Raw genomic sequence first — 25,414 nt, forward strand, 5'->3', positions numbered from 1 at the left:
GCTGATGAAAAGGTATAAATTATCACATTCCCCCTCCAGTACTGTGGATAGAACTTGGTCTTCCTGCTGAGCTACATCCCCAACCATTTTTATTTTTTTTTAAAGCAGGATTTCACTAAGTCACTAAATTGTTCAGGCTGGGCTCAAACTTGCAATCCTCCTGCTTCAAGTTTTACCTTTGTACCTTAAAATTCATATTTCTTGTTACCTTTACATATTTAATCATCTTCTAAAGATAACAGCCATTATTATTTTTAGATGGTTTAAACAAAGAAAAGCAAAGGAGAGTATTTGATTAGATTGCAACATTTTGTTTGCTTCTCAATCCTGCAACCCTTGGAAGAGCTGAACTATACAAGATGTGTGCTTCACAATGGCAAGTGCTACTACAGGGCAGTGACCTAAATGATAGATGTGGTACCAAAGAGACACTAACAGTCTCCAGACCGTGAAGTGGTTCATAAATGTCACTTGATCTAGTGGGGTCTCATCAGAATAAAGAGTTTAAATTCATGGAATCCAATCATGAAAAATGTCTGCTTAGTTTTAAATGTAATTACACTGAATTTTAGTTTATCTAGTTGTCACACTATTTTTCCATGAGAATCCCACTAAGAAATAAAACACAATAAGAAAGTAAATAAATGAAAACAGGGGCATATGTGGCCCCTCATTGTAGGTAATCAGGCAATTTATTTTCACAGTAACAACGCTTTGGAAGTCTAGATGGAATATTAATAAAAAAACTGCTAAGATTCTGAAAGAAACAGGCAATTATTCTCCTTAATACATGTAAAAAAACTTCTTATTTTGATGTAGAACATTCATTTACTTTTAACCACAAAATAAAGTTTTAGTCAGTAGGTAATGATTTTAATCCAACATTTATACATTTTCTTCCCACATACCATATTTTGAATTAGGACATGGCATTGGAATCCATTTCACTACATGTAAAATATTACAAAATATATACATGAAAATGCTAAAAATAACTCAAAGGAAAAAGTAAAAAAAAAAATAGTTACAATACACTGGTTTCTAAGAAATCTCTATCCCAGGGCCCACAGCACATAAGAAAGTCAAAAGAAATAACTAAGTTTCACCTGAATACAAATATTAAAATTAAAACCTGGAGAAAGGGAAAATAGGATGAAAATGATGAGAGGAGAATGGATGCTAACAGCACCCCTTCAATAAATATTCTTCCAAATGAAATACCCTCTCTCACATGCAGTGAATGCCAAACAAGACTAAAATCCAGGACAGTCCTTAAACTGAGAGTAGACAGTCTCCTGACATTGGAAGCAGCTCTTTCACCTAAGTTTTAATGAGGGCCTTGCTCCATGAACAGAAGCCTGTTTCAACACCAAAACTTTCACAGCGGCCCTTCCATCTCTTTTATGAAAGCTTCTTAAACATCATTCTTAGTTTGTACTGAGACAGGACCAGATTTAGGCACTGCCTTGGCAAGAGGCACAGCAGAATCATTCTCTGACGTTCTTTCGGGATCAGCAGTGCCCCCTTGCGACATTACCTCAGTGCAGTGGGCACAAACTGAAGAATCTGTGCCATGGGATTAGTGAGCTGTGGCTAGAACTGATGGTTGCCACGGCTCACTTCTCAGTGTTGGTTAAATTCAGGTCATCAGCCTCAGGTCACTGAATCAAGTTGAGTAGATAGCTTGACACCCCTGGGTTCAGCAAGGGAAACCCTGGGAAAAGTTCCAGGAGAGCCAGGGCCAAGAGGAAGCACGAAAGTAGGCACATCCTGTCCGGACTGGATGGAGGGATACCTGGAGGTGCAGGGAGAGGTAGCCTTGGTGGGCATCTCAGAGGAGAACCAGAAGGCAGACCTGGGGGAGGGCCATGAGTCAGCCTGCTGGCTGGTCCTGGAGTTGAAAGTCTTGGCTCACAAAGTTCTGGCATTCCGGGTGGTCTCAGGAATGGAAGAGTATGCAAGGAGTTGGTTCAGAAAGAAGGTCTAGAGGTAGAGTAGGTGGTGGTTCAAGAGGAGGTGGTCCTGGCATCAGAAGTGCTTGGATGTGAGAAGGAGGCACAGACCATGAGGTTCCCAGTGGTTCTGAAGAAGCAGTAGATGTGCTGGCAGAATGAGAATCCTTTGTATGCTGTTTTTGTGATTGTTCTTCTGCTTCAGAATCATCAGAATCATCATCACTGTTGTCCTCTGAAAATTCCTCTGCTTCCTGTTCCTCCTCAGGGATTTCCTGACATGGCTTTCTTTTTTTTTTTTTTTTTGGTCTTTTTCCTTTTTATCGGTACCAGGGATTGAACTCACAACTGCCTGCTTGCAAGGCAGGCGCTTAGGCCGCTGAGCTAAATCCCCAGCCCTGCTGACATGGCTTTCAAAACATCAATACCTGAAGAGGAGTCGGCTCCCTAATGTTTTTCTTTTCCTTTCTTGATTTTCCAGGCACATCTGCAGACCATACACTCAGACCTGACTTTTTTCTTCAATATTGTTTCGCTCATTGTCATCACTGTGTAAAAATTCATCTGCTTCCCTTTCTCCACCTGATTTGTCAGTGTCACAGCTATCCTTACCATCACCATTCTTATTGATGCATGTGATCAGGATAGCCAACTTCTTCACTGGTGCTGCAGTCATCATCATCATGGCCATGGTGTGCAAGATCAGAACCATACCACACAGCTTCGTCTCATCTGCAAGAAAGATCTGGAGCACAGACAGCTTTATGGTCATATGTCTGCAAGGGTGGGACAGAGGTGGACAAGGCAGGGACCAGGAGGTTTTCTGTCAGTGGGCATGTCCAAGAAGAGGACGTTTAGAAACTGCTCAGATTGGATGTCTATAGGCTGAGGTTATCTTAAGGATAGAGGGTGCCTGGCATGAGGAAGTTGAATGTCCTAAAATAAGACATTGGAAGGAGCATGTGGTTTGTCTAGCAAAGGACTATTCTCTACTTCCTTATGCTAAGCATCTGGACAGCATCAAAATATTGGCTAAGCGGAGCCCCTTCCTGTTCATGTTCACTTCTAGGTTTCTCAGGTCTTTGACTTTATTCATAAAGTCATAGGATACATTGGACGGTTTGGGGAAGCTTTTCACCTTTGTCTTTCAGTCCTTTCTCATTTAACTGTGGTGGTTGCACTGGGTTAAACTCTATTTCAGGCAGTTTCTCTATATTCCAGATAATTTATTTGGGATCTTTCAATTTTAAAACTGCCACCATGCACTGTTTTTTTTTTTTTCCAATTCTCTCTCGCACACGTTTTTCCAAGCTTGATCTGCAGAGTTCATAAATTTTCCACTCTTGCTGGATGATGTTGAAATCTCACTTGTATGGACAGTATATTTAGTTTACTTATTTTTAAAAACTTTTTGGGCCCCTAGGACTGCTAGAGGCAAGGAGGGAACGATTCCTTGTTTCCTTTACTTTGTAAGGGCCTTCACATCTGACTCTTGACAGTCACCCAGCCTCTGCCATCTTGAAACCTCACTGCAAAAACTTTTTTGACCCTGTGAGAAAATAAAACTTCTTTTAAAAATCTATGATGGGAGCGTGAGGCAGTGGATCACAAGTTTAAACCTAGCCCAGGCAACTTATCTACTCACTAAAGAGTTCTCTCTCTCTCTCTCTCTCTCTCTCTCTCTCTCTGTCTCTCTCTGTCTCTCTCTCTCTTAAAATAAAAACTTTAAAAAGAACTAAGGATGTGGCTCAGTTTGAAAGCCCAGGTTCAATGTTACAAAAAATCTACTGTAAACTTTGAAAATAGGAGCAGAAGTATGATTATATAGTGCGAACAACTGTTTACTTTGCTTCAAAAAAAGACATGGACGGTAGCCAATGTTCACCTTCCTGTATCTATACATACACTAAAATTTGGCATTGACCTCTTTCTACACTCGATCGAGTTACCAACTGACTATTCCAATATTATTTTGAGCTTTCTAGTTTCCACAAACTTGTGTGTGACCAGGGATCATGTGTTTGCCAAGGTTATCATCATATCTATTTAGCATAGCTAGAACAAGGATTGTTATTTTGGAAAAATAAAATCTCTGCTTCTATCTAATCATCAGTTGAATATAAACATGCATTTAATGTCATACATTTGCACTGTGGTGACCATGGAACAATGCAACAGCCCTTATTACTTACTGAGAAATTAAGACATTGTTTCTTCTGTATAATGTCTATGATTGGTCTGCTAAACCAGTGATGGAGAACCTTTTAGAGACCAAGTGCCCAAACTTCAACTCAATTAGCAATAATCACGCTTCACATAGACCTTACTGGTTATGATACTGTCACTGCACAAAGCTCAAACTGCAGCTCCAAAGCCACGTATTTATAACAAAGTGTCAACACTGCGATTGAATCTGAATACTGAGGTTTTAGTTTAAAAAACCTCATACATTAACATCTTTTGTCTTAGAAGAAAACAAACAACCCACATGCGATGGGATTACCACCACTGCTTTGAACTGTTGCAGTTATAATAGTAATACAAATTGTATGAGGCTTCACAAAAGCAGTTTGTTAGAGTTTTTTAATGTTAAAAATGCTTACTAACTGTTCAAAGGCCAAAGACCACATCAAGACACTGAAGGCAGTCCCTTGCCATCCTTCCCCAGTCCGTCCATCCTTAGGCTTTTTCTTCCTGCCTTTGTTATCATGTGAATATTTAACTATTTTTTCATAAATTTTTCCACTCTTGGTGGATGATGTTGAAATCTCACTTGTATGGACAGTATATTTAGTTTACTTATTTTCAAAAACTTTTTGGGCCCCTAGGACTGCTAGAGGCAAGGAGGGAACGATTCCTTGTTTCCTTTACTTTGTAAGGGCCGTCACCTCTGACTCATCATCTTCTTTGTCCCCTTCATCTTCCTTTGCCCACTATCCATTAATTGGCTCTAACAGGGTAAGTTTATATTTGACTCTAACATAGGGTAAGGTTATATTTGAGTATGTATCATGTAATCTTTTAATTTAAAACTCTACTTGAAAAATTAAGTATTTGCTCCTTTTTAGGGAGGAAACCTTTACATAAGGATGTTCTGAAATCTTTACCCCTCTCCTTTTTGCCATGCTCCAGCCCCTCACTTCTCGATGCTTCAGAAATGCCCCAAATGCAGAAAAACCCAAACAGACCTCAACACCGCCCTGGAAACTGTTCGTGTTCTTGTCTTCGCTTTCTCTTTCAACGGCATTCCCCTTCCAGTTGTCCCAAATTTTATTTCATTCCCTTTTCTCCCTAGCCCTCACGTTCAGTTTTCTCAGGTTTGTCTTCTCAAACCTTGTGGCACTAAGTCCTTTCTCTGTAAGTGCAGTTCCACTAGGCTGGTTCATTCCTCTGTTTGAAAAACTTTCATCACTCTCCTGACAATCTTCATGCCTGGTAGGCTGCCATTCGACACCCTGCTTGATGCGACTTCAATGTGCTTTTGAACCACCCGTCTTACTAACTATCCTACTTCACACTACGAATGTCCACCCAGCTGGATAGCTAGATAACTCATGTTTCTCCCCTCACACCCATGTCTTTGCTGGTATCTTTTCCTCAGTTATCGTTCCTTCCATTTCCACCTCATCATTCTGCAGCCAGGACAACTGACACAGCCATCTAAATCTTTGGCACCCATGACATGGCTCTCGGTGCAGTTCACCAATGCCACCTCTCCGGCACTTAATGTTGTCAGCCATGAATTGTCAATTATTTATATACACAGCTTCTACACAACTGAAAGTATTTTACCTCTTAAGAACAGTATTCATGTCTGATTCTTTTTCTTACATTTTTAAATGGTGATGAAATGTAACTAAAATTTACCATTTAAATGTCCAGTCCAGGAGCATTCATACATTCACAGGAGTGTGCAAGCATCACTACTGTACACCTCCTAAAATTTTTCATCATCTGAGACTGAAATTCTATACTGCATAATTCCCCATTTCTCTCTCTCCACAGTCCCCAGCTAGCAAGCACCTTTCTTTTTGAACATGACTATTCTAAGTTTCTTTGAATTTAAGCATTCTAAACACCTCATACAAGCAGACTAACACAATAAACTTGAGTGTCATGTTTACTTTGCAAAGCATATTGTAAGACATTATAATTTAATTATTTTAAGACTGAACAATATTCTGCCATATATATGAATCCCATTCTGCTTATCCACTCAACTGTTTCAGAAGACTGGATGATTTTTTTAAAACTATACTTTTAGTGCTTATGATGACTCTGCCTCAAAACCAATGTAGACTATGTTTGTATATTGAATGACCAATCTTTAGTCAGTCTCTTCCTTTCTCTAAACTATGGGTTGTCTATGAAATAAAGGAAAGGATTTACTTGCCTTTAATGGGTATTCCAACAGTGACATCTACTTACAAGTTGTTTTGACCAGGAAGCATTGAGGTATGACTGCTTTTGGCAGGTAGAATTAGGAGATGCCCTTTCTACTCCACATTTATTTGAATTAATTGATTCAGATTCAGATTCTTTTGGTTAGGATCCCTTAACTACAAAGCAACAGAAACAAACTGTGGAAAATCTAAACAGTAAATTTATTAGAATGCTATAAAATAATTCATAGTATGAATGTACAACTGAGCTTACAAGAAAGAAGCTTCATGGTAAGTATTAGAAATTACTTAATAGTCTTGTCAGGGTGTGTGACTGAAATAATCACCTTTCAGCCAATTCCTCATCCCTGGTGAAAAAGTTAGCAATCTTGTAAAACAATTTTATTTCAATTATTTTATATTGACCTGAAAAAAAATAAAACTGTGGGAGTGCTATAGGATGGGAAATAAATAGATCAAAAACACCCAGTACAGGGATCAGCACATGGAACGTTTTTATTCACATTTCCTGTTAGTTTGTTTTTGTGTTGTCATGTACTTCTATACATGGAACTGTTCAGTCTTAATAACGAAGCAATGTACCAAGGCAATTGATGAAAAAGAAAGAAAAAGAACATTGCTAGCATAGTAAATGAAAATACTAGGAAAGTGTTTATGTGCTGCAGCTTCCTTTGATAATGATGGTTATGCTGGAAAATGAGAAAGGAAACATCAATAATACCAGTATTCATTTGGCACAAATCTGGTATAAAACGTGTGCAATTAAAGTGAAATAAATAATAAATGAATTAGATACATGAACAAAAATAATCTTGTAAAAGCCTGACTGGTTTATTTTGAGTTCTGTACCTAAACCTTGAGTAAAATTACAGTAGAACATCAGATCATGGGCAAAAGGTAATTTTCCATGAGAAAATCAAGATGCTGAGTATTCAAAACCTAACAACAATAACTCATTACAGGAACCAAGGAGCATTCTGAAGGACAATAGTTTAACCTGTGTTCATCATCATGAACTGAAATAACCTCATTGATGCCAGGAGATAGGAAAAACAACATAGATTCCCAGAAATGTCTTAGAGTGAAAGAATAAGAAACATAATGTTGAGAATATTTCCCAAATAAAGTCTGCTTCGAAGGAAGTGTGATTCTGATATCTTCTTAACAGAATTTGCACACTCTGGGAGAGTGGAACTTTCCTGTGGGTAGCCTCTCCAAGTGAATTTAATGTAGAGAGTATTCTCACTTTGTAAGAACAGTGATACACTTGGATCTCCAAATGTAACACTGGGTGCCAGGTAACATTTCAGCATTCCCCCCATGGGGAGGTGGTACTAATGGTGATTGAAACCCAGGTTCAGTCTCAGAGGAGACCTTAAAGGACCTATTTGGAGCCTGAGTCTATGGATTCTAAATTTTGCTAACTGATGTGGTGACTAATTTGGAAACCACTGTCAGTACCCATAAAAACTCCCAGAAGAATTTGTTGTATCTCAAATCTTGTGCTGACTATATTGGTTCCTAATTGGTTGTGTTTTTGGTGGCCAAAATATACCCTTCCTATGTCGATTACACAGACAACAAGTAGTTGGGATTTGGTAGAACTAGCAAGATTTAACACGGTGCAATCTGGTTGTTGGAATCTGAAAAAAATAGCCTATATTTCTATGATCTTCAAGCCTATGAAAATGATTCTAAAATAAAGGAATTTGAATCAAAGATGCAGCTTATTAGGAACAAATATGAACCAGATACTGTGACACACTCCCATAATCTCATCACTCTGGGAGACTGAGGCAGTAGCATTGCAGGATTGAGCCCACACCGGAAAACTCAGCTAAAATCTGTCCCAGAGTAAAAAATTTAAAAGGCTGAGAATTCACCCCAGTGTGAAGACTCTAAAGGGGATCTAGGGAGATGTGGACTAAGGAAATCATTATTAGTTCTACTTCTGCTTTTTTTCTAGGGTGATTGGACAAAACCCATAATACGTGGCATGTACACCTTCCCTCCTAGACTCTGAGAAGGAGCGTGACAATTTTGCATGTATCTACAGAACACGTCCCCATTGGACAACTTCCTTTTGATTGATTGATTGAACTTGTCATTTATCTCTGCCTGCTACATCATAAACTCCAGTAGAACAGGAATTTGTATCACTTTCGCTCCCTGCTGTGTCCCTAGTACCAAAGACAGTGCCTGACATATGGGTAAGTGTTCAATAAATACCTGTTATGTGAGTGAAAAAATGGAGACACTCTGAAAGTTTTGAGAGCACTCAATAAAAATATATTTTAATTAGTAGCCAAAGTACATCCTTCAAATTTAAATTGGCAAATTTTATGCGTGGGAGGATGCAGTGACTTCTGTAAGCACCACTTTGTACTCATCTGACATTCGTGTAGGAATTCTTCCCCCACTGTTTCAGCAACTAATGTTTCATCACATAATCTGGACTTCAGAAAGCTAGGTCTTCTGGAGCATGAATCACACTAGCCTGACAAACTTTAATTAAATGAGTGTATCTCTAGTTTCCACAAAGCCATTTGATGATTTTTAGAACATTAGCAGTAATTAGCCTTGCATTAAATTTTCTTGTATTTTCCATAGCATTTTGCATTGTGTTGTGCACAGATAAGTCAATCAGCAAATAGTTGTAGAGTGAAGGAAGAAATTTAATCTAGCCTAGCACCAGGTGAATTTAGATTACTGCCCTAAGAGTGTAGAAATAAATAATCATGAATCTGAGCTAACTGTAGCTCACACTTTCCTCCGTAAGTAGAAGGCACCGAGACTTACAGTGATATAAGTTATGTTCTTCAATTTTTCCCTTTCTTCATTCTTCCTGTTCTTCTTTCATTCTTTCATTTTCTCTTTCTTCTTTCTCATTTTTCCCACCTTTCTTCTTTTCCTCCTTTTTGTTTGTTTTTCCGTTAAATAAACAGACATTCCAGGATTTTGTGCTGGCTTTTAGGATGCTGTTTTGGGGTAAAATAGTAAGTACTATGGATATTATTCCTTTTTAAGTAAAAGGAAATAAAATCAAATTACACAAATTATCTCAGAATGTTCAGTGATTCTGTTACATCACTGGAATGGATACCTTAACGGAAAAGAAGACAAGGTTATGCCTGTGACTTAACATAAGAATTCTTCACATCAAGAAGCATCCAGGGTAGATAACGAATGAGTCTGGTAGAAAGACACATGAAGTATGTAATAGTATTTTAATTCCTAGAGAAGGTAAAACAAGGAATAGTGGAAATAAAATGGGAAACCAAGTACCCATTATTTTAATTTTTATGGGAGGAGGAGAAAGTTAGTTATGCATATCATGTAAACAAGGAAAGCAATAAAATAAATATTGTTTCAAATTAGTTGTAATGGAGAAACTAACATACAAGTAGGCTGAAAATTGCTCTTTGATAGCTTATATGACCTTCTGAGCCAGAGGCTTTGGAGATGCATTAGTCCAAGTAAGGAAGTAGATACAATGATAGATGGGCTGACGATAAGCAATGGGAAAACTGTGCCTAAAAACCGGTTTTGACACTGTGATTAAAGAATATCCACCCCCTATAGACGAGTTCATTATGGTTGTACCTAGCAACATTGTAAGATCTAAAATGGAATGAATCATTGTTTCCATATGCATATCATTTTCATTCGTCCAACATGTACTGACATTACTCTGTGATGGGCATTATGTTAGCCACTCAAGATACAGTGCTTAAGTCAGACATATTCCTTGTTTACATTCGAGATGAATTGATAGAATTTCAATTAATCAAATACATAAATGCATGACTCCAGATAGCTGTAAGTGGTCTTTTAATTACATAAAGTTATGCTGTCCTAAAACAACCTGCATAGTATCGTAGCATCAGTAACATATTTTTATTTCACGTTCATTTGCAAATCTTGTGATATGATGTTCAGGCTTGCAGGATAGTACTGCTCATGAGGGGAGTCATGTAGACAAGCACATTTCTTTCATATTGTTACTTTATTGTGCCCCTCAATATTACCCTTATTCCCATAGTTTAAGTTGGGTAACTGACATGTTTGCATCCAAGCAAGAGGGGAAGAGAGGTAACAATTTCTTCTTAAATGAGACAGAAATGGCACATCTCACTTAACACTCACTGCCTTGGTGACAAAGTGGGAAATGCAGTCTCTTACAAGACCATCACAAGCCCAGGAAAATGGAAAGACAGGATCTGGAGATGCTACTTGCTTGGGCCTTACACACACTCAGTGATGGAAACTGGTGAGTGACAAGACTCATTAGACAGCAGGGACAGCAGGAAAAGCTCTACAGTTTATGATAACCTCAGCGTCCACCAAAGATGTCCATGTTCTAATAATGAGGACATGTTAAAGTGTCACATTACATGGCAAGAGGGCCTTTGATAATGTAATTAAGGTTATGGTTCTTAACATAGCCAGTTAATCCTGGTCTATCTGAATGGATCCAATCTAATCACATGTGCCCTGAAAAGCAGACAATTGTTTGCAACTGACTGCAGAAGCGATGTAACAAGAGAAGTCAGAGAGATTTGGAGCATGAGAGGGACTTGACATATGATCGCTGGCTTGAAGACAAAGGAGTCCACATGAGCAAAAAATGTGGGTAGTCTCTAGAAACCAGGACTCACCCTTGGCTAGTAGCCAGTGAGGGAACTGAGCCCTCAGTTTCTGATGACTACTTTGAAATGAATTCTGGTATGACCTGAATGATTCTGGAAATGGATTCTCCTCAGAACCATCAGAGTGGAGCCTGGGCCCTGCTGGTCAGGTCTCATGAAACCTGGAGCAGAGAAACTGGTGCAGCTCACCTGTACATCTGATTTCTGCACGTGTGAGATGGCCAAGCCAAGTTGTTTTGAAGCTGCAAAATTTGTCCCAACTTGTTACATGTCAACAGTGAACTTGTACAGATTTGAAATCTGAAGACTGAATATGTGTCAACCAAGAAAGGGTAGAGGATTGGAGGAGAAAGGTAGTTACAGACAAACCAGTCAACATACCCAAAGGGCAGGGAAAATATGGAAAGGAGAGGCCTGGAAAGCAGCCAATGTTACGGGATCATGAGGAGAGACAGACATAAGTGCAACATGAATTTGGAGAGAACAGGGCAGAAGCCAGATCATAAGGAGTCATGACAAAATTTCAGTCTTTTTCTAAAGCGGTGTTGATTATCAAATTCTTGGCCTCAAAACCTTCTGTGCTTTTGCAAATTATGAAGTCCTCTAAACTTTCAGTTTGTATGGATTCTATTAATTAACATTTACTTTTTAAGAATTTAATGCATTTATAAAATTTTACTTACTAATTGATTTAACAGCAATAAGCCCACTGTATGTTAATTGTTTTATGAAAACCTGCTGTTTTCCAAATAAAGCAAAAACGGTGAGCAAGTGGCATTCTTAAATATTTCTTCACATCTCTTTGATGTCTTGCTAAATAGAAGAAAGCTAGGTTCTCATGTTTTCTGTTTCAGTTCAAGTATACAAAGAAGATTTAATGTCACAAAGATATATAGCTGCAAATGAGAAAAATCATTTAGTAGCCACCTCAGATAATTGTAGATGTTCATCATGACACTAGAACAAAATATGATAAGTAATAATTTCTAAAATGTTAGCCTCAATGTGAAATTTGAAAGCAATCAACAAAACTTTGCATTCATATTATAAAATCCATTGATTTATTCTGCACTTTGAATGGATCTTTTACTCAGATGATTTCATAACATGTTTTGGTCATCTGAAATGTATGAGTACAGTGAATTCTATGTATCTTCAAAAAGTTGGCACATTACACATTATGTAATATCATAAAATATCATTCATTAATATCACTTTCAAATGCATATGATGAAAAGTTTTTTGTATGGAAAATCTGTCAGGCTCACAGTTTCAGACATAAGTTTTCCAAAATTCTAATTTGCACTTGAAAGCGTAAATATTTATTATCAGGAAAAATATCATCAGTTGTTTTCCTTGAAGTGACAAGTTCATTTCTTTCATTTTTGAGAAAGTGTCTGTAAAATATCCAAGCCTGAACAGCCATAGTTTTCTACCAATGGTTCTTTCTTGTAAAATTGGTGTTCCATGTAAAAAAGGTAGGTCAGCACAACTCACAGGCAAAACAGTTACACAAGTGCATTTCCTCAAGCCAAACACCAGAAATACATTATGCAGAGCTTCAAATTTATAACAGAGAATATTAAAAGATGATAAACAAGGGTCAAAATTAATTATTAATATCACTTATTTATCAAGAACACTATTACATGCAAATGACTATGTTTTTCTTAAAATTCTTAGTGTGACGAATATCATTACTCCCTGGTGCATGTTGGTGTCACTGGCTTGATTCCTTTAACAGTAGCAGCAGTTTTCTTTTCTGTTGCTTTTGCACCAGTTGTGAAAATGCCAATAAGTTTGGGGCTGGGGATTTAGCTCAGCGGCATAAGCGCCTGCCTTGCAAGCAGGCAGTCGTGAGTTCGATCCCCGGTACCGATAAAAATGAAAAAGACAAAAAAAAAGAAACTGCCAATAAGTGACAAAGGTTAGTAATGTCTTAATAATACCATGCATATGGGTTTGACCTCATTCATCCTCTGAAAGAGCCTAACGCAGTGATGGAAAACCTATAGCACATGTGCCACAGCTGGCTGTTTGCAATCACGGACAACTCTAAAAGGTTCACAGTAGAGGCGTAGAGAATATGGCAGGGCCTGTCAATTATGCTCTGAGAAGTACTGTTCATTAAAAGATTATTGTGAATCATGGATTTTATGCAAGGTGGAGATATAGACAGAATGGATTTTTGGTAAAGAATTTTCAAAGTCAACCCAAATGCCAAAAATTTGATGACACGGGAAAATAGATCTTTTGCAAAAGGAAAGGAGACAGAGAGACGGAGGGAGAGGGTAGAAAAGGAGATGATGGGATGCAAAAAGTATTAAGCTGGACCTGTACCGACTTCCCACAGTGAATGTAATCATTAGGTACTGCAAACATATGCTAAGATAAGTGATTGATAGTAAAAATGCTAGTGCATATATCACATGCAGCACAATAGCATCAGAGGCTTAGAATCTTCAACTTTACTTTGAAAGAATGTTTACCAAATACCTCCCATTACTTTTGTTTGGAAAAGTAACAATGTATAAAAATTTTTTTAAGTCTAAAAAGACTTTAGCTTATATAAAAATAATTAACATAAGGTGAATGTCTTCCTTGGTTTTCCCATTCCTGAGACCAAATACACACCCCCAAAGTTAAAGGGGGGAAGGTTTATTTGACTCCCAGTTGGTAGAGGTTTCAGGTCCTAATCGACCAATTGCAAGGCAGAGTGGAACATAGCAGAGAAACAGTTCATGGTGGTCAGAAGGCAGAAAAAGAACCAAGGGACCCTAACAGCATCTTTCTTCCCCCTTTATCCAGAATGCTTAGGGCAGGTAACACTCACATTGTTACTCCTAGCGTCGTACAGTGAAATAATTCCAGCCCATCACCCCAGATCCAGCCCCCTCTGAAGAAGCCCCACCTATGACCACAAGAGGCACTAGGGAAACATCCAGACCGAAGCAAGAACAGTGAAGGAAAGTCAATTTTACTAAGAAAGTTATTGAATAATTTTGGTTTTCTAAAGTAGGGGAAGGAGATTATATTTACCTAGAATTATCTGAACAGGTGTCACCTAGCCACTGTCTCGAGATAAGCCTTCAAAAGTGAATACAATACAAATACATAGGGAAAGGGGTATAACTTGTTATAAGGCACTGACTCATATAACTGTGGAGACCAAGAAGTCCTATGATTTGCTATCTATGTGTAACTCGAAGGCTGGAGAGCTGGTGAGCTGATATAGATTGCTGTGCAGGTTTACAGGACTAAAACCCAAGAGCACCAAGGGCAGAAAAGACCTGTGTCTCAGCTCAAGCAGCCACAGAATTGATCCAACTTTTCTATATCTTTTTGTATTAACCACACTCTAAACAGATTGGATAATATCTACCACATAAGAGGGTCAGATGTAAATTAACAAATTCAGATGTTAATCTCTCCAGAAACCCCTTCACAGAAACATCCAGAAATACTGTATAGTTGAACTAGTCACCTGGGCATCCCATGCGTAATCAAGTTGACACATCAAATTGAACATCACAGATCACTTGGATAGACAGTGAACAGCAGTATTCTAAGCTAAGCAGAGAGGAAGAAAGGGAGAGAAGATTTAAGTGCTATGAGGTCAGACTGCGGAGGTTCCTGAATTTTATGCTAAGGCAAAAGTTTGAATTCAGCTGGTCAAATTTTGTTGTGCTTTGGTTGTAGGCAGCAGGAGATATGACTTCTCTGATCCATGCACAGTATCTCAGGACTTACCTGAGAAAATTCATTTTCAGCAAGGGTACAGTGAAAAAACTGCAGACATGAGGTAGTTTCACAACTCTCAGAGAAGATAGAGTGAAGGTAAAGATATTTAACCAATGCTATTGAGACTTACCTGCTAACTAAGAAATAAGATACTAGCTGTTTTCAAAATGAGCTTCTTTTTATTTTTTCAGAGCTTGGGATTGAACCCAGGGCCGTTGGTGTGCTAAAAAGGCCCCAGACCACCAACTTAACCCCCAAATTAGATTATTTGTTAAATTAATGAATTATGTAAATGCTTACTACTTGGTAGTTTCAAAATAAGCATTTGGAATCATTCTGATTACTCTAACTTTCCCAGAATGTAGTTATACTGGGAGTAAATTCTTTGAAGTGAGATTTCAATTGGGATCCCAGATTTGTGTCTGTTAAACCATTGACAAACCACTTAAAATAGTTGAGTCTCAGTTATCTCATCTGGGAAATGGGTATAATAACAGCACTGACTACATATAGGGGTAGTAAAAATTAAATGAAATAATGGAAGAAAATATGCTTAGAATAGTGCCTGGCTCGTAGAAAGTCTTGATAAATATCAGCCATTATCATCATTCCTGGTTGAAAGATATGGATCTAATTGAACTCAGAAATCCTTTTGATGTAAGAGCATTTTATTCATTAGTCAAATATTAATTTCCATCTGGTATGTGCAAAGTCATGTACAGGGACTAAATCAAATGAGAAAGGCTACTGTTCTGTCATAGAGCTTTAAGATGAGGAAGAATGTTCTCATGGATTCAAGTTGCCTCTCCCTCCACAGTTGGCATCTATCACAATTGCATAGTTATAGACATATCCTTCCCATTCAGGGAAGGCTATTAGTTTCTAAACAGAAATATTTTAAAAGTTTCTACCACAGCTAAATATCAATTCTTGTAGTAGAGGACAGGAGTTTGGCAGATCTGGATAATAAATACTGGCTCTTTTATATCCCTAGTTGATTAATTCTTGGCAAGCCACATAACCCAAGTGAACCTCAGTGTAATAGTAATAACAGTACATATCAAATAGAGATATTATGAAGATTAATTGGAATAAGCATACTTAGAGCCCCAGATATAATAGAGAAAAATGTTATGCTTATAGGCCACCTTGTCACCAACAGTATTAGAGAATATCAATAAATTAAGAATTGATGCTGTTTCATGAGACTCTTAAAATACCTAAGCAAAATCCATTTTGCTTTCCAGTTATGCGCAGCTATGGAGGAACATTTTGGCCTGGTTATGCTGGCGAACAGCTAGAAACACACCCTGCCCCCACCACTGTCGTCACAGATTCAGAGAGACTCAGTCTTTGCTAAAGACATCTTCACTGCCTCATGCTTAGTGTCACAGAATGATCAATGTTCTTAATGTACTCAATAAGAGTCAGGATGAAAAGGACATCAGGCTCAAATTCCAAGCTTCAGAATTCTTCTTGAATGATTCCTTTGTTAAAGGTCACACATTCTGTGGTCAAAAGCAGCTACACTGATTTATAAGGAAGAATCTAAAATTTAATATGTAGGTCTTCCATTTATAAAAGTAACAATCTAGAATTATTTAAAATATCCTAGAATTGTTCTTTGCTTTGTGGATTGAGTATAGACATTTCATCTTGAGGTATTGTGTGATAAAAAAATATACCATTGGAAAAGTGATGGTGACTGAGACATGTTACTTGATTTTTGCAGTTTTGGTTGGTCTGTGGCCATTCCTTAAGCCTGCCATGCATACTCTTTTCTTTTTTCTCTCTCTCTCTTTTTTTTTTTTTTTTTTTTTTTTTTTTTTTTTTTTTGTCTTTTTCCTTTTTATCGGTACCGGGGATCGAACTCACGACTGCCTGCTTGCAAGGCAGGCGCTTATGCCGCTGAGCTAAATCCCCAGTCCCCATACTCTTTTCTACATGATGAAAAGTGAGTTAAATTTTTCATACTATCTTTTTGTTATTCATTTCAATAGGAACCATAGAGTCCCAGACTCTTGGACTGATACATAGTTTATCTAAAAAATATTTCACCATGTTGAAATTAGACATGAAAATTATAACGATTTTTTAAGGACTGAGGTTGTCTGATTTTACATTACTGCCTAGAATCAACCTATAAAGCATGTTGTGGCTTTTCATAGGTCAGTTGGACATATGCCTGGTGGTACACTTTGGAAGCAAAGGAGACCCAAGCTTTAAGGAATTCCCTTGGCTTGTTTTCTGTGGGGCTGTCAAACTATGTAACAATCAATCAAACATTCTTTAACTGATAGGAACTGCACCTAGATACTCATGTTTGCACGTGAAAGTATACAATCTACATATGTGTGTGCTTAATTTCCTTATTGTACATGAAAATAAACCTGCTAGAATCTACCTTCAGGCAGTTTCTACAAAGAAATAAACTTTTTTATTAGTACATGTTTTCAGGACATGCAATTTACAGTTCTTTTGAGGAGTGAGTATATGTACATAATAGAGCTTGGATCTTCTTTTAAAAATCCTCTTTCTCTTTCCTCCTGCCCCTCTGCCTCTTTGTCTAAATTCCTTTTCCTTATTTTAATTCTTCTTGATATAATTAAACTGACTTCATGTTTATGACATAAAATCTCTACCTTCATTGAGGTTACATGGCACTTCCCCTCCCGATTTGCAAGGTATCTATACCTTTTTCTTTTTCTATCCATACTTTTGTATACTGTTAGTAGGAATGTGAAATAGTACAACCATTATAGAAATTCCTCAAAAAATTAAATTAGAAATTCCATATGATCCAGCTCTCCATCTTCTAGGTATCTTCCCCCAAAGAGCTAAAGACATCTTTCTATAGCAACAGCTGCATACCATGTTTATAGAAGCACAATTCATCAGAGCTAAATCCAGGAAATAGTCTGTACACCCACTAATAGATGACTGGATACTAGTGGGGTGCTCAAAAGGACAAATTTGGATATTCATAAGAAAATGCATGCACCTGGAAAACAGAATCTTCCAAAACAATGTATATGTGCTTTAGCAGTTTATGTACTAATAAATGTCTGAAAGCTAATAATGGCCACCGCACTCTGAGAACCTTTTATAGTTGTAGAGATCAACGGTAAATTGTATTAATCTCAAGACATCCCAATAAATTTAGTATTAAAATGTTTATACAAGTTTTTCATTTCTTAATACACACATTTTTGGTGGACTCTATAATTCTGAATGAAGTAATCAGATACCCAAATATAATTACCACTCATTATCTCTTATTTGACTAAAGCCAAGTATGAACAAAGAAATAAACTTTTACTACTTAAAACTACAGTAAACTTAAAATGTAGGATGCCAAAACCCAGACATTTGAAGTTCACAGAGGCAACCTCTTCATCTTAATAAGGGTGAAGGAAACAAAGTCTACAGATGGGACTGACTTCCCCAAGTACACAGAGCTAGTTAGAAAGAAGCAGAGCTAATAGCAGGACTCATGTGTCCTCCCAGGTCAGTGGCCATTCTTGTATGTAGCTCTGTAAATGCCAACAAATGTTGACTGCCAACAAAGACGACAGTGTTTTATGTCTAGTAATATTTCACAGAAATACCTTATTCCTAAAAAAACAAACAAAAAAAAAAACTCAATATCATTTTTATAGCACATTTTCCTAGAAACAACATCCAAAGTATCAACAACAGATTTGAAGACAGATTAGAAATATCACTAATCATTTCTTTATAAGGGCTTATAACAGCTATTTTTCACTGTTAAATTTATTGGCTTGAGAAATATCTAGGAGATTAGTAAAACACACTTCTGGGTGTGTCTGGGGATGAGACAGATCTAGTCCCCGGTCCCGGCTCATTCTTTTCTGTTCCCCTGCTCTCTGCTTCCCAGATGCATGAACTACATTCTTTTGCTCTGTCACACCCACACCCTTCTACCATAACTCGTCTCTATTGGAGCTGGCAAACTGTGGACTGAAACCTTTGAAGCTCTGAATCAAAATAAACCTCTCTGTCGTAGTCAGGGGTTGTGAGGAGAACAATTAGAATCAGGACACAGATTTATAATATTATTTTATGATGGTCATCCAGAGTTAACACAAGGAAGTGCAGGAAATCTGTCCACAACACTAAAGACACAGGATATTCAGCCAAAGGCCTGGGTCCCACAGCAATTTCCTGCATGAGTCCAGATGAAGACCTAGAGCCCATGACCATGCCTCCCACGAATCTAACTGGAGGCCTAGAGCCCACATGAAGGACTCACACCAGTCTGTTTTACAGATCCGTGCTGGGAAAGCCCAAAGGTCAGCAGTGGAAGCTAGGAAGTCTATGTTAGTGGGGTGAAGGAGCTGTGCTGGTAGGTTGAGGGTTCTACACTGGAGCCGAGAAGTCTCACTCATAATAAAGACCAGGGCTTTCCTGAAAAGCACCACAACCATCCTCAGAGACATGGAGGTTCCGAGCTCCCTCAATGATAAGAACAATCGAGTACATGTTAGGAAGCCAGCTTGACAAGACTGTCCTGGAGATTAAGCAGCACACATCTTGCCCTCTGGAGCCAGGAAGCGATGATCATCGTAAGGACCAGAGCTTCCCCAGGAGAACCACAGCCATTCTCACCAACCAGGTCCTGGGCTCCTCTGTTGACAATGGCTGAACTCACACTGGGGAAGCTAGCCATGATGAGCTTCCCCAGGAGAACCAACAGCTCAAAACAGCAACGCTTAAAGAAACCCACAATGCCTCATTCATCTTCTCCGCATCTCTATTTATGCTGGCAACTTTCCATCTACGTGCAGCACCATGCTGATTTAAGTCAGCTGGCCTTAAGCTGACCACCAGTTTTTGATCCATAACACTCTCCTCCTTTAAGGTTCAGACTTAACGTAAGTATATTACCCAGCAACAAAAAGCTGTCCAATACAGAGCTGAAGAAATCGGTCACTCTTCTCAGGTTCCGCTAAGTTTTCTTAACTACATAGCACAGTAGACTACGTTTTTCTAGTTGGTCACTGGCACTACATTCTAAGTCTCATTTTCTTAATTGCTAGTTCAAGAGAAAAGGCAAATCATGAAAGATGGTAAAGGTTACCAAGCCTATTTGCAAATTGCTGATAACTATATTCTAATGAGACATGTGATAAAGCCAGAATGCTGGTTATTTTCTCAGAATAAAGTTTAATAGTGCTTGGGCACATTCAAAAATTAAACAAGGATGTATATATTACCAGCTGAAATAAATGGCATATTCTGTAGTTGGTGGTAGGGTAACATGTGGGCTGATGGAAAATCTTGTACTATGAAAAGCCATTGCACATAGATTCTAAATATGCACATAGATTTCACATAGATTCTAAGATTCTAAGTATAAAATGCACATCTACCTGAAATAGGAAGTTTTCAATGATATTTAAGTGAATCATCAAAATAAGTTTAATATGAGTATGATCTAATCTAGGTTTGAAATCTTTATAAAAGGTTAGATTTACATGAATAGCCATGTAAGAAGAGAAATAAACATTAGACATTCAAATTACAAGCTAAATTTTTATTTGGGAAGAAAATTGCCACTGGACATTATTTAAGGGCTCAGTTACAATACAAACAATAATAGCAGGATGGTGATATAATTTTAAAATGAATAACACTTACTTTTCACTGGCATGCAGTGAAAGAATAATGTGGAGAAAAGGGAAGAGTTATTAAATAAATGATACTGTAAGAAATGACAAGTCATTTGAAGGAAATTAACTTGTATTGCTGCATATCCAATATTTTTACGCAAAATAAATTCTGGACTATGTATTGTAAGATTTAAATGCAAAAAGGCGACAAAACACTAAAAGCACTAGAAGAACCCAAATGGAAATATTTTATTTTTATAATGTTAGAGTGGAGTACATTTTCCTAAGATGAAAAGCAGCAGCTATAAACAGTTGATAGATGTGCATACATAAGTATGAAAAACATATTATAAAAAGCACAATATTCAAGGTGAATGTCAAACTGGGGCAAATCATTTGTCATGTATAATAAAATAATATAATTATTTATTATATATAGTAAAAGGCTATTACACATGACATAAAAGTGCTCTAAAGTATAAAAGATACTAATATCCCCCAAAATAGCAAATTAGTATGAATAGCAACTCACAAAAAAGATATAAGAATGTTCAGTGCAATACACTAAAAGACAGCAATTAAAAATGAGAAAAAATATGAGTTGTGGAAATGGGAGTGTGGCTTACTTTCAAATAACAAAAATGGTTTAGTTTTATTTTCAAACACTGTTTTAAAGGAATCTTAGTTACTTTCTTGTTGCTGAGACAAGTACCAGACACCCAAAGTTAAAGGAGGAAAGGTTTATTTAGCTCACAGTTTGTAGAGGTTTCAGTCCATAATCAGCTAGCTCCAAGACAGTGTAGCATGGCAGAGAGGCAACAGTTCATGTCATGGAGGCCTGGGGTAAAAGCATCAAGAGGGAAGTGAGAGAGAGATAGAGGAACAAGCCTCTTTCTGTCTCTTATAGTATATGTAGGCTACCCACCCTAGGGCAGGAGTAGCACTCACACTCTTAATCTCAGTGTTGAACCATAAATCAATCATGAACTCTAGATTCAGCTGCCTCCAAAATGCCTGTTCCCATAACTGCATGAGGTTTTAGGGGAACATACCGACACAAACCGTAACAGAACGAGAGTATATTATTTGGGTTGCATTTTCATAGATGTCACCTTTGTCATTTTATTTTTCATAAAACAGCTAGTTGCCTGATTTACTGCAGCCCATTTTCACTTACAGTGCAAATTAAAGGCTTTGATTATTTTTGCCAGGCATTTTCTCTACCCCATTATAGTCCTGTAATGCCATGCTTAGGTGAGTACAAGCTGTTTAAAGTTTGGGCCTTCTCTTGAAATGTACTCTGTGCCTCTGGAATGATTTGCATATTGGAGGCTGAGATATGGCCTGAGTGTGAAATTACTCCCACACTAGTTAGATAGGTTGCTATTGATGGTTCAACTACAATAACAATAAATACTAAACACAGTTCTGGTGTGATCATTCTGACAAGTCAACAAACTTTGTAATTTGACTCATCTGAGTAAGTCTACTTTTGTTTCTCTTTCAACTTTTTATTGTAAGACTCTTTGAACACACAGAAAAGCTGAAATAATAGTGTCATGAACACTCCTATGTTCCCCAATTCAACAGTTGAAATCACTCATTAGAGTTCTCCTTAAGCACATTTCTAGATCTAAACAAATATGTATATACAAAAAATGAGACAACATATACACATACAATGGAATAATATTCAACTTTTAAGAAGAAGGAAATCTAGGAATAGAGGGAGAGGGCAAGAAGACGAGGGAAAGTAAAAGTAAAGAGGGTTAAGGCAAAATATGTACATATACCAACTCCACATGGTGAACATACTCATTATGTTTTGCAAACATGTGCTAATAAAAAACATGTTCCAAAATGTATTAAATATCCAAGTTTTCAATAAATTTATTGAAGTTCAATAAATAAATATATAAACAAACAAATAATCCCAAGCCAGTTGTGTGGCTCATGCTGTAGTCCCAACACTTTGGAAGGCAAGAGCAATAGGATGACAAGTTCAAGCCCAGGCTGGGAAATTTTGCCAGATCCTAGCTCAAAATTAGAAATAAAATCGAAAAGATGTGGGGCTTAAACTCAGTGCAGTTAAGTCCCTGGGATCAGTTCCCAGGATAGATACATAAAAATTTCTGCCTTTTGTAACAACATAGATGGACCAAAAAGACATTATGGAAATTGAAATAAACCAACCTCAAAAAAGACAAATGCCATATGATTTCATATGTAGTATTTGTAATAGAAAAGTTCATAGAAGCAGAATATAATGCTGGTTGCCACAGACAAGGAAGTTGGGGAGAAGGAGAGAGTAGGTCATGGAGTGCAAAGGTTCAATTATGTAAGATGAAAGGTTTTAGAGCTCTAATATATAGCACGGTGTTTATAGGCAATGTTTATGATATTGTATATTTGAAATTTGCTAAGGGAGTAAACCCTAAGTCTTCAGCTATGTTAGTTTCATTGTGATTGTTTCACAATATACATGCACCAAGTCATCAAGTTGTACACCTCAAATATATATAATAAAACATGAGATCAGACCCTACATGTTATTCTGCAAATTTTCACTTAAAATATATTATAAATTCTCAACCCTCACCGAATACTTTTTCCACAACAGCACGTTTGATGGGTCCTTAATATGTGTTATATGAGTCAGCCATAATTTTCATAACCAATTCCTATGGTTAGTCATGGATGGCACTCCCAAATTTTATTACGATGAAACCACGAGAGATATTGATACATATCTGTGTGTCTTTGTCTTTGGGTTATAACATCCTGGGATAAATTCCTCAAATGTGGATTGAAAAATCCAAGGATATGCACATTTTACATTTTCCTTAGTCTACTTTTTGATGAGATTAGTAGCATACAGCTTTAAAAGTCTACTTTAAAAATCAGATAATATATCAATACTAACTTAAGAAAATTAGTAGCTCCTTCAAGAATAAATTTGAGATTCCTAAAGCATACTTACTGTATCAAATATTTCTTACTACTTCAGCTAAAACACATATGTAAAATATACCTCATACTCTCCTGGCTTCTTTTTGAAGTTCTTTAGTGTAGTGGGTGTCGAACCCAGCCCTTATTTATACTTTATTTTGAGATTGGGTATCAAGTTTCTGAGTTAACCAGGCTGGGCTCAAACTCCAAGTCCTCCTGCCTCAGCCTCCCAGGTTGATTACAAGTGCATGCTTTACAAGTGCATGCCTGGCACTTGTTCTGATTTCTTAAAGAGCTGGTATTAAATATTATTTAATCATTATTACTTTTTAAATGAAGATCCAGTCATGTGTTTCCTGGGCTATTTGCTCCCACACAACTAGATTCTCCTATCTTTTACACTGTTAGTTCTTATTGTGTAAAATACTATATCACTCTCTGGTTCTTTCTCTCGTCCCTCTCCCAACTTCAGTGATAACATATTATATAGCAAGAAGAACTCAGGCAAAACAAAATAACCAAAATTATTAAGGAATAATTTCCATCCAACTTGAAGTCAGAAAAACCTAACCTGAGACTGTTGGCACTCTGTCGTAGTCACTTCTCTGAGTCCTTTGACATTGAATTCTCACTTGACATTTGGGTACAACTGGTTGGCAATGCTGTACACAATGTAATCTGAAGAAAATCAGGCATTTCTACCATGATGCAGTATGTTCTTAATCATACAGCTAATTTCAGTTTAGGCCAAGTCTAAAAAGTTTGTGTTATTTGTCTTGTGTCAACTTTGCCTATAAGCTTAGCCTCTCTGATAATGAAAGCCATGTCCATTCCCAGAGTTTCATTAAATCCTGCCTTTCCAGTAATTGCTTTCTATAATGTATTAAGTATTGAGCCCTACATGTTTATTTTGCAAAGCACTGGTTTTGTCCTTGAAATTGGCTTATCAACAATCTTCAGATCATATTTTACTCGGCATAAAAGATGCACATATAGCAAGAAATTATGTGAACCAGCAGCATAAGAGTTACTTAAATTCATTCACATTCAAGGATGAATTGAGTCTACATAATCAAAGTGAAGTGGGGAATTAAAGTAATTTGAGGTAATTCAGGCCAGAAAAATCTACCCCAAAACCTTTCACCTAATTGCATCAATTATCTAATTGAAGTAAACCTTGGGGGAATTGGGCCTTGAATTATTCTGATAATTGATTTAATTTTCATTTAGTTTGTGTATGAAAATACACCCACACACAATCTACCTCGAAGCTTTCTATTTAGTGACAAGTCAGTGCAACCTCTATGTGACATAATTTGTCACTTGTAGTTTCTTCACATTGGCATATCCCAACCATAAGATTTTATTGGCATCATTATACCTCTGACAGGAAAGTTACAACTTTTTGAAGTAGAATTGTATAACTGGACATTAATCGCTTTTTGAAAATAAGGAATGGAAAATTCTTCCATTTCTGATATAAACCTGTTCATTGATTTCTTTTTACGAAATTAGTTCTTTCTTTTTTGTGTATCTGATATTTTGTAGGAGATGCTAGAAAATTTTCAATGGAAAAAAAAGGCCAGGGAAGATGATTTTTTCCTACTCAGTTCTGCTAATTCAGTAAGAGAACATTAGCATATTGTGTTCACACTGAAATCAAAACATTCTACAGAGCACCAAACATGCAACTGCCCAACTCATCTGAGCTGGGCACTGGGGCCTACTAGGTAATATCTGAGCTGTTAGTAGAAAAACATATGCTTTCTCTTTCCTTCCACACTCACTGCAAATGTAAGAAGTTCAGGATCATTCACTACTATTTGTTTTATCACACCTTGTCACTCATGGGCATATACACTTTGTTCAAATCTGTATTAAAAACAAAATAGTGATTATTAGAGGTTGGAGAGGACAAGGGGAGCAGGGTGAGGGAAGCTGACACAGTCAGAAGGAATAAGTTCAAGTGTTCCACAGTACTAGAATTTACAATAAACTATTATGTACTTTTCCAAAAACTGTAAGAGAGGAGCTCAAAGGCTCCAAACATAATGACACGATAAAACTGGAAAAAAAGAATTACCCTG

General features: G+C 37.2%; 1 pseudogene; it reads right to left on the reverse strand.

Moving 5' to 3' along the window:
• Positions 1-1,378: 1,378 nt before the first annotated feature.
• Positions 1,379-5,199, reverse strand: LOC100724895 (WW domain-binding protein 11-like; annotated as a pseudogene).
• Between the last annotated feature and the right edge of the window lie 20,215 nt (positions 5,200-25,414).

This window comes from Cavia porcellus, unplaced genomic scaffold, assembly GCF_034190915.1.
Source record: "Cavia porcellus strain 051 isolate PalLab524CR breed Dunkin Hartley unplaced genomic scaffold, mCavPor4.1 scaffold_3, whole genome shotgun sequence".
NCBI lineage: Eukaryota > Metazoa > Chordata > Mammalia > Rodentia > Caviidae > Cavia > Cavia porcellus.